Source organism: Canis aureus, chromosome 2, assembly GCF_053574225.1.
Source record: "Canis aureus isolate CA01 chromosome 2, VMU_Caureus_v.1.0, whole genome shotgun sequence".
NCBI lineage: Eukaryota > Metazoa > Chordata > Mammalia > Carnivora > Canidae > Canis > Canis aureus.
In genome coordinates, this window is record NC_135612.1 from 54,332,034 (window position 1) to 54,342,994 (window position 10,961).

General features: G+C 40.6%; 1 protein-coding gene across 3 annotated transcripts in view; it reads right to left on the reverse strand.

Annotated features, from left to right (window-relative positions):
• BLM (BLM RecQ like helicase) overlaps window positions 1-10,934 on the reverse strand; it is a 100,361-nt gene extending 89,427 nt beyond the window's left edge. For all 3 annotated transcript variants that reach the window (XM_077872373.1, XM_077872353.1, XM_077872380.1), the window contains exon 1: window positions 10,809-10,934. The gene's annotated coding sequence lies outside the window, so the exon portion shown is untranslated. The remainder of the gene's footprint in view (window positions 1-10,808) is intronic.
• Between the last annotated feature and the right edge of the window lie 27 nt (window positions 10,935-10,961).

Genomic DNA, 10,961 nt, shown 5'->3' on the forward strand with positions numbered 1-10,961 from the left:
TGAAACTGATGAATCACTAAATTCTACCTCTGAAACTTAAAAAATAAAAAAGCTATAAAAAAAAGAAAAGAAAAATATAATACAAATTAAGAGATAAGTTAGTAGTAGATTTAAATCCAAATATTTGTTAGTTATAATAAATATAAACTGACAAATTACTTTGGCTAAAAAGATTATCTGAACTTAAAAATGAAATCTATTATATTTGTTATTTGTTAGAGACATGTCTAAAACAGGAGATGTGTAGAAAACTGAATGTAAGATGAAAAAATAGGTAAAAACTCCCCAGAAGAAAGCTGAGACTGCTACATTAATATCAGACAAAATTGATTTTAAGACAGAAAGCCTTACTAGAGATAGAGGGTCACTGTATAATGATAAAGAATTTAATTCACCAGAAAGATATAACAACTTTAAATCTGTATGGCCCATAAAATAACTGTAAAATACATGAACCAAACTGATAGAACTATAACAAACAGAAAAAGACTATAATTATAGACTTAAAATGACCTCTCAGTAATTGCAAGAACAAGTAACTAAACAGTAACAACCCTGAAGATTTGAATAACACAATCTTTACAACTTATAAAATGTGCATTCTTTTCAAGAAGAGATGCTTACAGAAGCTGACCATGTACTAGGCCATAAGGCAAGTCTCAGTAATTACAATGGACTGAAATCACAACATGTTTTCCAACCCAATATAATTATGCCACAAATCAATAATTGGAAAAAGTAACTGTTGTAGTATCCATTGATGATTCACGCCTGAAGAAATAATGGTATGACTGTAAACAGTAGGATTGTGTAATGATGGTTTTCATAACCCCATCCATCATTCTTTGTATTGGCATCATCGTTCAGCAGCTGACATGCTACTGTAAAGAACTTTCCTTTCTCCCCTATTTGCTTTTTATCAGTCAGGATTCTTAATGTATTTGGTGGGTTGTAATCCATTACTGTCACTATTTTCACGCTCAAGTAGTTTCATATTTGATTAGTGGAGCTCCTTCAAGCTGGCTCCTGAATCCTTTTTTATTTTTAATTGTGCTAAAATACATGTAATATAAAATTTACCATCTTAATCATTTTTAAGCATACACTTCTGTGGAATAAGTATATTCACACTGTCACACAACCAATTGCCAGAACTTTTTCATCTTGCAAAACTGAAACTCCATACCTGTTAAACAGTAACTTTTCCCTTCCCCGGCCCCTAACAATTACCATTCTTTCTGCTTCTATGAATTTAACTACTTCGGAGGACCATACAGTATTGTCTTTTTGTGACTGGCTTGTTTCACTTGGCATATTGTCTTCAAGGTTTATTCACACTGCAGCATGTGTCAGAATTTCCTTCCTTTTTAAAGTTTAATGATATTTCATTGTATGGCTCTAACACATTTTGTTTATCCATTCTTCTGTCCATGGACATTTGGGTTGTTTCCACTTTTTGGCTATTGTGAATAATGTTGCTGTGAACATTTGTGTACAAATATCTCTGAAACTCTGCTTTCAATTCTTTTGGGTCTATACCCAGAAGTGGAATTCCTGGATCCTATGCTAATTCTATTATTTTCAAAAAGATTTTATTTATTTATTCATGAGAGACACAGAGAGAGGCAGAGACATAGGCAGAGAAAGAAACAGGCTCCATGCAGGGAGCCCGATGTGGGACTAGATTCCAGGACTCCAGGATCACGCCCTGGGCCAAAGGCAGGGGTTCAACCGCTGAGCTACCCAGATGTTCCTAATTCTATTATTTTTAATTTTTGTGGAATAGTCATACTATAGTTCACAGTAGCTGCACCATTCTACATTCCCAGCAACAGGGCACAATTTCTCCACATCCTCACCAATACTTGTTATCATCTAGGTTTTTTTAATGGTAACCATCCTAGTGAGTGTGAAATGATATCTTGTGTCTTTGATTTGCATTTTCTAATAAATTAGTGATGCTGAGCATCTTTTCGTGTGCTTTTTGATCATCTGTGTATCTTCTTTGACAAAATGTCCATTCAAATCCTTTGTCTAGGGGATCCCTGGGTGGCGCAGCGGTTTGGAGCCTGCCTTTGGCCCAGGGTGCGATCCTGGAGACCCGGGATCGAATCCCACGTCCGGCTCCCGGTGCATGGAGCCTGCTTCTCCCTCTGCTTGTGTCTCTGCCTCTCTCTCTCTCTGTGACTATCATAAATAAATAAATAAAAATTTAAAAAATTAAAAAAACAAAAACAAATCCTTTGTCTACTTTTAACTGAGTTGTTTGTTTTAAGGAACTATAGGAGGTTTTGTTTTTTTTTTTAAGATTTTATTTATTTATTTGAGAAGCAAAAGAGAGCTGAAGAGGGAGAGGGAGAGGCAAACTTCCTACTGGGCAGGGAGATGCAGGGCTTGATCCCAGGACCCTAGGATCATGACCCAAGCCAAAGGCAGATGCCTAACCACTGAGTCACTCCTATGCCCCAAACCATAGGGGTTCTTCATTCTGGAGTAGGGGACGGGGAGCAGAAGGGAGGCATTTTTAAAGAGACATAAGAAAACTTTTGGGGGAGATGAATATGTTGACAAACCTGACTGTAGTGATGATATCTCCTATCAAACTGATCAAATTGTACACTTTACAGGGTTATCTGGGATGGCTCAGTTGGCTGAGCAACTGAGTCTTGATTCTGGCTCAGGTCATGGGGGGATTGTGCCCCGCATTTGACTCTGCACTCAGCATGAAGTTGGCTTGGGATTCTTAGCCTCTCCCTCTGCTCCCACCCCCCTCCACCCCTACTTGCATGCACATGCACTCTCTCAAAAAAAAAAAAAGAAAAAAAAACACCCTAATTATATGCAGTTATTGTAGATCAATAAATCTGCTTAAAAAAAAAAAAAAAAAACAAAACCCAAAGACCTCTAGAAGACTGAAAAGTTTTGGGGAAATTTTATTTCACTTTAGCCCTTCAACAGCTAAAGGCAGATGACTAAACCAACAATTGTAAGAATACAAAGTAACTAAGAAAAAAAGAATTTGGAAGTTTTCCTTCATTTCCTATGCTCTGAAACAATGAATTTTAACACTGGGATTATGTGGACTCCTAAAATTTTCAATAGAATTTCTCTGTGAAACCATTTAGATCTAGTGTTTTGTTTCCAATGGGACAGTTCTTTCATAACCTCATTCTATGAAAATTGAGTTATTTAACTCCCATCTTCGCTGGCGTCAATTTTGGTAAACTGTATTTTCTTAAATTGTTTTTTCATTTCATTTGAATTTTCAAATTCATTTAACACAGAAGTATGCAAATTAATATTATTAAAACATTTTTTTTCCACTTGTCATTTGTTATTTTGTATTTGTGATTTCTCCCAAAGTTGCTCAGGTCGTGATCCTGGGATCTGGGATTGAGTTTTGCATCAAGCTCCCTATGAGGAGCCTGTTTCTCCCTCTGCCTATGTCTCTGCCTCTCTCAGTTTGTGTCTCTCATGAATAAATAAATCTTAAAAAAAAAAAACTAAGATTATTATTTCTCAATCAGATGTTTCTCTGTTCTTCATCTCATTAACCTATTTCAATCTTTATTATTTTTTATTCTTTTGTGCTTTCGTTTTACTTTGTCTTTTAAATTGAGATTTTTTTTTAAGATTTTATTTATTTTTTCATGAGAGACAGAGAGAGAGAGGCAGAGACACAGGCAGAGGGAGAAGCAAGCTCCACACAGGGAGCCCAATGTGGGACTCGATCCTGGGTCTCGGGGATCCCGTGCTGGGCTGACCACTGAGCCACCCAGGCTGCCCCAATTGAGGGTTTAATTTTCCACATGAAAGGGTCTTTTTGCTTTTTTAAAATTTCATTTTAAATTTCTAGTTTTGTTATATAGTGATAAGGACTGTTTGTAACACTTCTACTTTATGGAAATTACTAATCTTCCTTGCAACTTAACAGATGAACTGTTTTTATGAATGTAAATGTACACTTAAGAAAATAGATCATGGGATTCCTGGGTCACTAAGCACCTGAGTCTTGGTTTCAGATCGGGTCATGATCTCAGAGTCCTGAGACAGAGCCCTGCCTCTGGCTCCATGCTCAGCCCAGAATCTTTCTCCCTCTCCCTCTTCCTCTCTTCTACTACTCTCTCAAATAAATAAAATCTTAAAAAAAATAAAGTTTCTGGAGAATAATATAGAATAACTTCTAAGAGATTTCTCAGTTAAGATACAAAAAGCACTAACAAAAAAGAAAGATAATTGAATTACATTTTAATTTAAGAACTTTTACGTGTCAAATAGCTTTTAACAGTGCCAAGACTTTTGAGACAACAGAATATAAAGAAAAGCAAGGTAATGGCTGCACAAAAGTCAGGATAATGGTTATCTTTGGGGTAGAGGATGAGATGGGGTAGACACAGGGGCCTCTGACGGTGTTAGCTACATGCTATTTCTTACCTGAGACCTAGGTACAGGAGTATTTTTGACAAATATGTTATTAAGCTATTTTGGGGTCACCAGAGACTACCCCCTCACTGTCGGTGATTCACTGAAACAACCTGCAGACTCAACATGTAGTCTTATTTACAGCTAAAATCTATTACAGCTACAAAGAGCAGGAACACACAGCTGGATGTGCAAGGACACACAGCGAGATCAGCAAGAGAGACCCATCGGGGCTGTATGACTGTTCTCTACCTCCCAAGGAGCACTCTCGCTCTCTCAGGGAAGATGCAGCAAGGTGTGTGCACCATTTCTGCCCCAGGAAACCTGTCAGAGACTCAAAATCTAGGGTTTTTCCTGGGGGCTGGTCACACAGGAACCGTTCCTCTGCCCACCAAAAATTGAGACTCTCAGAATGAAAGCTGGTGTTAGTATCTCAGGTAGGCAAAACAACCATATTGGCTTAGGAAAGGCTTTAAAAGCCAAGTTCCCACTCATCAGCCAAGAAGCAATCTTGTAAGCAGGTCTTTCTAAAGGTAAGTTTCAGGCTTACTATGTGAATTCATTCCTGCACAGCTTATGTAGATGTTTTTTGCACTTTCCTCTATGATATTTCACAATAAAAGATGCTTAAAAATGGTTGACTAAAATATACTAAGTCTATGTTTAAAAGCCACAAAGAATATTTGCAATACATGTAACTGACAAATAAGTAGTGTATCCCTGGGTGGCGCAGCGGTTTGGCGCCTGCCTTTGGCCCAGGGCGCGATCCTGGAGACCCAGGATCGAATCCCACATCAGGCTCCCGGTGCATGGAGCCTGCTTCTCCCTCTGCCTGTGTCTCTGCCTCTCTCTCTCTCTCTCTCTGTGACTATCATAAATAAATAAAAATTAAAAAAAAAAAAAAAAAAAAAAATAATGAGATAAAGGCAAGACAGCTGCAAAGAAAGACAAAAAAACTTGGACACTTAAAAATAAGGAAACAGTCCAGAAACACAAGGCACTCAACTTCACTAATAATCTAGGGAGTTAAAAGCACAAGAAAATACTATACGTATGTCTACTAAATGGGAAAAAATTACAACACAGTATCAAATCTTAGCAAGAATGTGGGGCAATGGAATTCTCACAGGCTAGTAGAAGGGAGCGCAACAACTTTTGAAAACAATTTGACCTGATATAGGAAGGTAAAAAGGAAACATACTCTGACCCAGGATTTCTCTTAATCACATATACAAACTAATGAACACATACAAGAACATTCACCACACACATCAATAGCCAAAACCTGAAAACAATGCAAATGCCATCAAAAAGCAGGATGGATAAAAATAAACCAAAACCAAAAAAACACGATGGATAAACTGTGGCACAATCACACAAAGGAATATTCTACAGCAATCATATGAATTTTTATTAAAAATTATTTCAAAAATTAAAAAAAAAACCTATATCCACAGTATGGAAGACTCTCACAAACATAATGTTGAACCAAACAAGACAAAGTAGAAATACATAAACTCTCAAAAACAGGTAAAACTGAACTACATTATTTATGGATGCATGTATAAGGTAAATGATGAAGGTAAGAAAATTATCACAAAAATCACAATAGTTCTCTCTAGTGTGGGAAGGAGGTTATGATGAGGGAAAGCACACTCCTGGGGCACCAGTAATATCCTGTCTTGATTTGTTTAATGGTTATGTGTAATTATCATTTTACAGTCATCTTTATGTTTAATAAACATAATTTAGTTTTAATGTATAATTAAGCTATAATTTTTTAAACTTTGTAATTTTATTTTATTTTATTTTATTTTATTTATTTATTTATTTAATATTTTATTTATTTATTTAGGATAGTCACAGAGAGAGAGAGAGAGAGGCAGAGACACAGGCAGAGGGAGAAGCAGGCTCGATGCACCGGGAGCCCCACGTGGGATTCGATCCGGGGTCTCCAGGATCGCGCCCTGGGCCAAAGGCAGGCGCCAAACCGCTGCGCCACCCAGGGATCCCTAAACTTTGTAATTTTAAAATAATTATTCTTTAAATTGTATATATATACACTAAGTACTTCCTAAGATACTATGTATCTTCTTTCTCAAAAAATTCTTTGAGAGGACATGGGGTGGCTCAGTAGGTTAAGCATCTGACTCTTGGTTTCAGGTCAGGTCATGATGTCAGGGTCCTGCAATCAAACTCCGAATCATACTCTGCACTCAGCTCAGTGTCTGCTTTGAATTTTCCCTTCCTCCCCCTCTTCCTCTGCCCCCTCCCCACATGCACGTGGCTCTCTCTGACTCTTTCTAAAATAAATAAACTTTTAAAACAAAATTTCTGAGAAAAAGTTACCAAAAACAAATAAATATTAAAAACATACAAAGAACACCCAATTTCCCATGAACGAATGATCAGACTGTAAACACACAGTTCACCAAAATACAGACACTAAATAAACTTACGAAAAAACATTCTTTTCTAATAATTAACAGCATTAAGCAACACTGCATACCTATTAAGCCAAGGAGAGTGCAATACTGTGATAATTTATAAGATAAATGACAACCATGAAGAGTAGCTACATGGAATGATTTAATATTGGAAAAACAAAAGACTAAATTATTAGTACATTATGCTTACAGCTAAGAAATCTGTATAGCTAAAATTTGGAAAGGACTCATGACAAAGGAAAATAGCTGATGTGGTTGAAGGACAGGATTGTGTCTGCAATATTTTTTCCTTGATATTGTGTGTGTTTCATTAAGATACAGGAATTTTTATTTTATTTTATTTAAAAAAATTATTTTATTTTATTTTATTTATGATAGGCACACAGTGAGAGAGAGAGGCAGAGACATAGGCAGAGGGAGAAGCAGGCTCCATGCACCGGGAGCCTGATGTGGGATTCGATCCCGGGTCTCCAGGATCACGCCCTGGGCCAAAGGCAGGCGCTAAACCGCTGCGCCACCCAGGGATCCCGATACAGGAATTTTTAAACAAAGTAAATGCAATAGGTCCTTGCAATTTTTTTTTTTTTTTTTACAGATTTTATTTATTTATTCATGAGAGACACAGAGAGAGGCAGAGACACAGGCAGAGGGAGAAGCAGGCTCCCTGCAGGGAGCCCAATGTGGGACTTGATCCCAGGACCCCAGGATCATGCCCGAACTGAAGGCAGACACTTAACCACTGAGCCACCCAGGTGCTCCAGGTCCTTGCAATTCTAGAGAATAAAGTCCTTACGTCATAACCCCAAGACCTTCCACAAGGTGACTTCAACATGTATTTTTTACTTGGTGCCACGCACCATGCTGGGCACTGGAGTACAGAGACAGGCAAGACATAATTACTCCCCTCAACAAGCTTCTAGGCTGGCAGGAAACAGACATGTCAACAAATAATTACCACCCAAGGAAGTAAGTCCCACAAAAAAGTCTCTTCTTGAAAGTCTATGACTTCCCACATGATCAGACCCATAAATACAGAGAACAAACTAATGGTTGCCAGAGAGGAGGGGTCGGGGGATGGGCAAAATGGGTGAAGGGAAGTGGGAGGTCCAGGCTTCTAGTTAGGAAATGAAGAAGTCACAGGGATCAAAGCTACCTCACAGGGAATATCATCAATGATGCTGTAATAGCCTTAGGTGGTGAAAGGTGGTAGCTACACTTGCAGTAAACACAGCATGAAATCTAGAGTTGTCAAATCACTATGCTGTACACCTGAAACAAATGTAACATTGTGTCAACTACAATTTAAAAAGCAAAATGGAAAAAAGGGGGGGGGCAAGTGGGGGCCAGTCTACAGCTTCCCTGATGAAGTAAAAACTCAGGAAAATCACAGAGCTTTCCAAAGAACACTGAATTGAATCTTGAAGGATAGGTGAAAGCTTCCAGACAGGGTGGAGGTGTGAAGGGTGTCTATGCAGTATTTGTGCCAAGTCTGAGGTAGAAGAGGAGGTGGCTAGAGAAGGAGCCTGCTTAAAGACATGCTACAGGCAATTGAGAACCACTAGGGCTTTTAGAATTTAGTTCCCAAGAGTACTTTGCAATTATCTTGGGCCTCTTTGTTCTATCCTTTCTTTCCTTAAAAGAAATATAATATACACACACACACATTATATATTAGAATATATATTTAGTTAAAATTAGTATTAAAATGTATTTGAGGGCAGCCCCGATGGCCCAGTGTTTTAGCACTGCCTGCAGCCCGGGGTGTGATCCTGGAGATCCGGGATCGAGTCCCACATCAGGCTTCCTGCATGGAGCCTGTTTCTCCCTCTGCCTGTGTCTCTGCCTTTCTCGCTCTCTCTGAATAAATAAATAAATAAATCTTAAAAATAAAATAAAATAAAATAAAATAAAATAAAACGTATTTGAGAATACATGTTGGAATATTTAAAATTAGTATTAAAATATATTTATTTTTATATATCATGTATTTCTTTTAATTTTAAATATTTCAAACATAAAAAAATGATACCCATATACCCAGCAACTAAATTTAAGAACTCAAATTCTCTCCTACTCTCTTTCAAAGGCATAAAATGTTTCAGATATATTTGAAATCCCACTCACTCCTCTTTTCTCCTCTTCCCTCTACCCTCATAGATAATACTATCTCAAAGTGGATGCCTACGATTTCTCTGTACATTGTTCTTTCACTGCATATCTAACACCATGGGCTTTGCCCAGTTTTTAAACTCTGGGTTTCCTTATCAGTAAAATGAAGGCAGTAGCTACTTCTCCCAGTTAGTGGATTAGAAATAGAATGTATATGGTGGCTATCATGGTGACTGGCACTGAAAAGAACTCAAGACCCAGAAATTTCATTCCCTCCTCCTAGACCATAAGCTACTCTCCAAAAGCAGCTTTGGTAACAAAATGTTGGTTCAATTTCATTCTTTTTATTATTATTATTATTATTATTAATTTATTAATGAGAAACGCAGAGAGAGGCAGAGACTTAGGCAGAGGGAGAAGCAGGCTCCTTGTGGGGAGCTCGATGTGGGACTCAATCCCAGGACCCTGGGATCATGACCTGAGCCAAAGGCAGACACTCAACCACTGAGCCACCCAGGCCTCCTGGTTCAATTTAGCTCTGTTTATATTCCCCAAACGCAATACTTCTGCCTTTCTTCCTTCCCAATTGCTGACCTTTACCATGCTCTCTGCCATTACTGCCCGTTAACCTTGACAGGGACACAAATGCTACTTATCTATTATCTACACTGGTGGGGATCCCTGGGTGGCGCAGCGGTTTGGCGCCTGCCTTTGGCCCAGGGCGCGATCCTGGGGACCCGGAATCGAGTCCCACATCGGGCTCCTGGTGCATGGAGCCTGCTTCTCACTCTGCCTGTGTCTCTGCCTCTCTCTCTCTGTGACTATCATAAATTAAAAAAAAAAAAAAAAAATTTTTTTTATCTACACTGGTGGCACCAGGAGCTGTCAGGCCATTAAATGTCTAAAGTGCTGAGTAACCTGAGAGCAGGTGGGGCGTATGGGAGAAAGCCTGGTGTCGTGGAAGATGCCTTGGAGTCAGGCAGCTCAACAAAGGGACAGCCTCTTGAGGCTTCAGATTCTTCTAGTCAAAAATCAGGACAATTTCACCTACTTCTCTGGATGCTGGTGATAACAGAACCCTAACTATGTACCAAGTACTCTTTGAAGCATTTATTGTATATAATAAGCCATTTAATCCCAACAAAACCTCCAGGGTGTAGAAGAAATAATTCTCCCCATATGACAGAAGGAAAGGAAAGCACTGAGTTTAAGTGACGAGTGGGACAGGCACTGAGCTGTTGCGTGGAAGAGCTGGGATCCGACTCCCCTCCCCCCCCCGCAAGGGGATGCACTCGGCGTCCTTAACCACTCCCCAGTGCGGAGGTAGGGCGGAGCTGCATTTGTAAGACAACGGGTCCCAAGCACGAGGCACGCAGTGCACCCAAAACAACAGCAGCCCGGCACGTGACCGTGGAAGGGTCCGGGACGAGTAGAGCGTTTTGACGTTCCGGGGGAGATGGGCAGCGCCGGGGGTCTGGGCTAGAATCACCAGTGACCGCTCTGTGCCGGGCACCCCGGCAAGTGGGCACCGGAGTACGCGAACAACAAGACGGGGGCTAGACCGGCTCTTCCCTCGACGCCCAGGGCGACCCTGGCCCACGCCCGGGCCTCTGCTCGCGGGTCCGCGAATACGCGTGCTTCTCTGCTCTCCCCCCTGGGCTGCTAGCCGCTACGGAGAGCTCTGCGGGCCTCGCCGCGCGGGGGGTGGCGGGCAACGGGGGAACCGACGAGCCTCCCTCTCCGGCCCCGGAGCCGGGTCGCCGGGAGCGGGGATGGGCCGGGCTAGGGCTCGGGCCCCTAGGCCCGTAGGTCCGAGCGCGCTGCACTCACCTTTCACGCTGGCTCACAGCTGGCAAAACCTCGGTCCAAACTCCCCGCGCCGCCTCCGCAGCCTCCGCGCCGCGCGCCAGCTCACTGCGCGCCGGAAGCCGGCCGATCCCGATTGGCTGCTTCCTGGGGAAGCCGACCAGTGGCGTCGTCGCG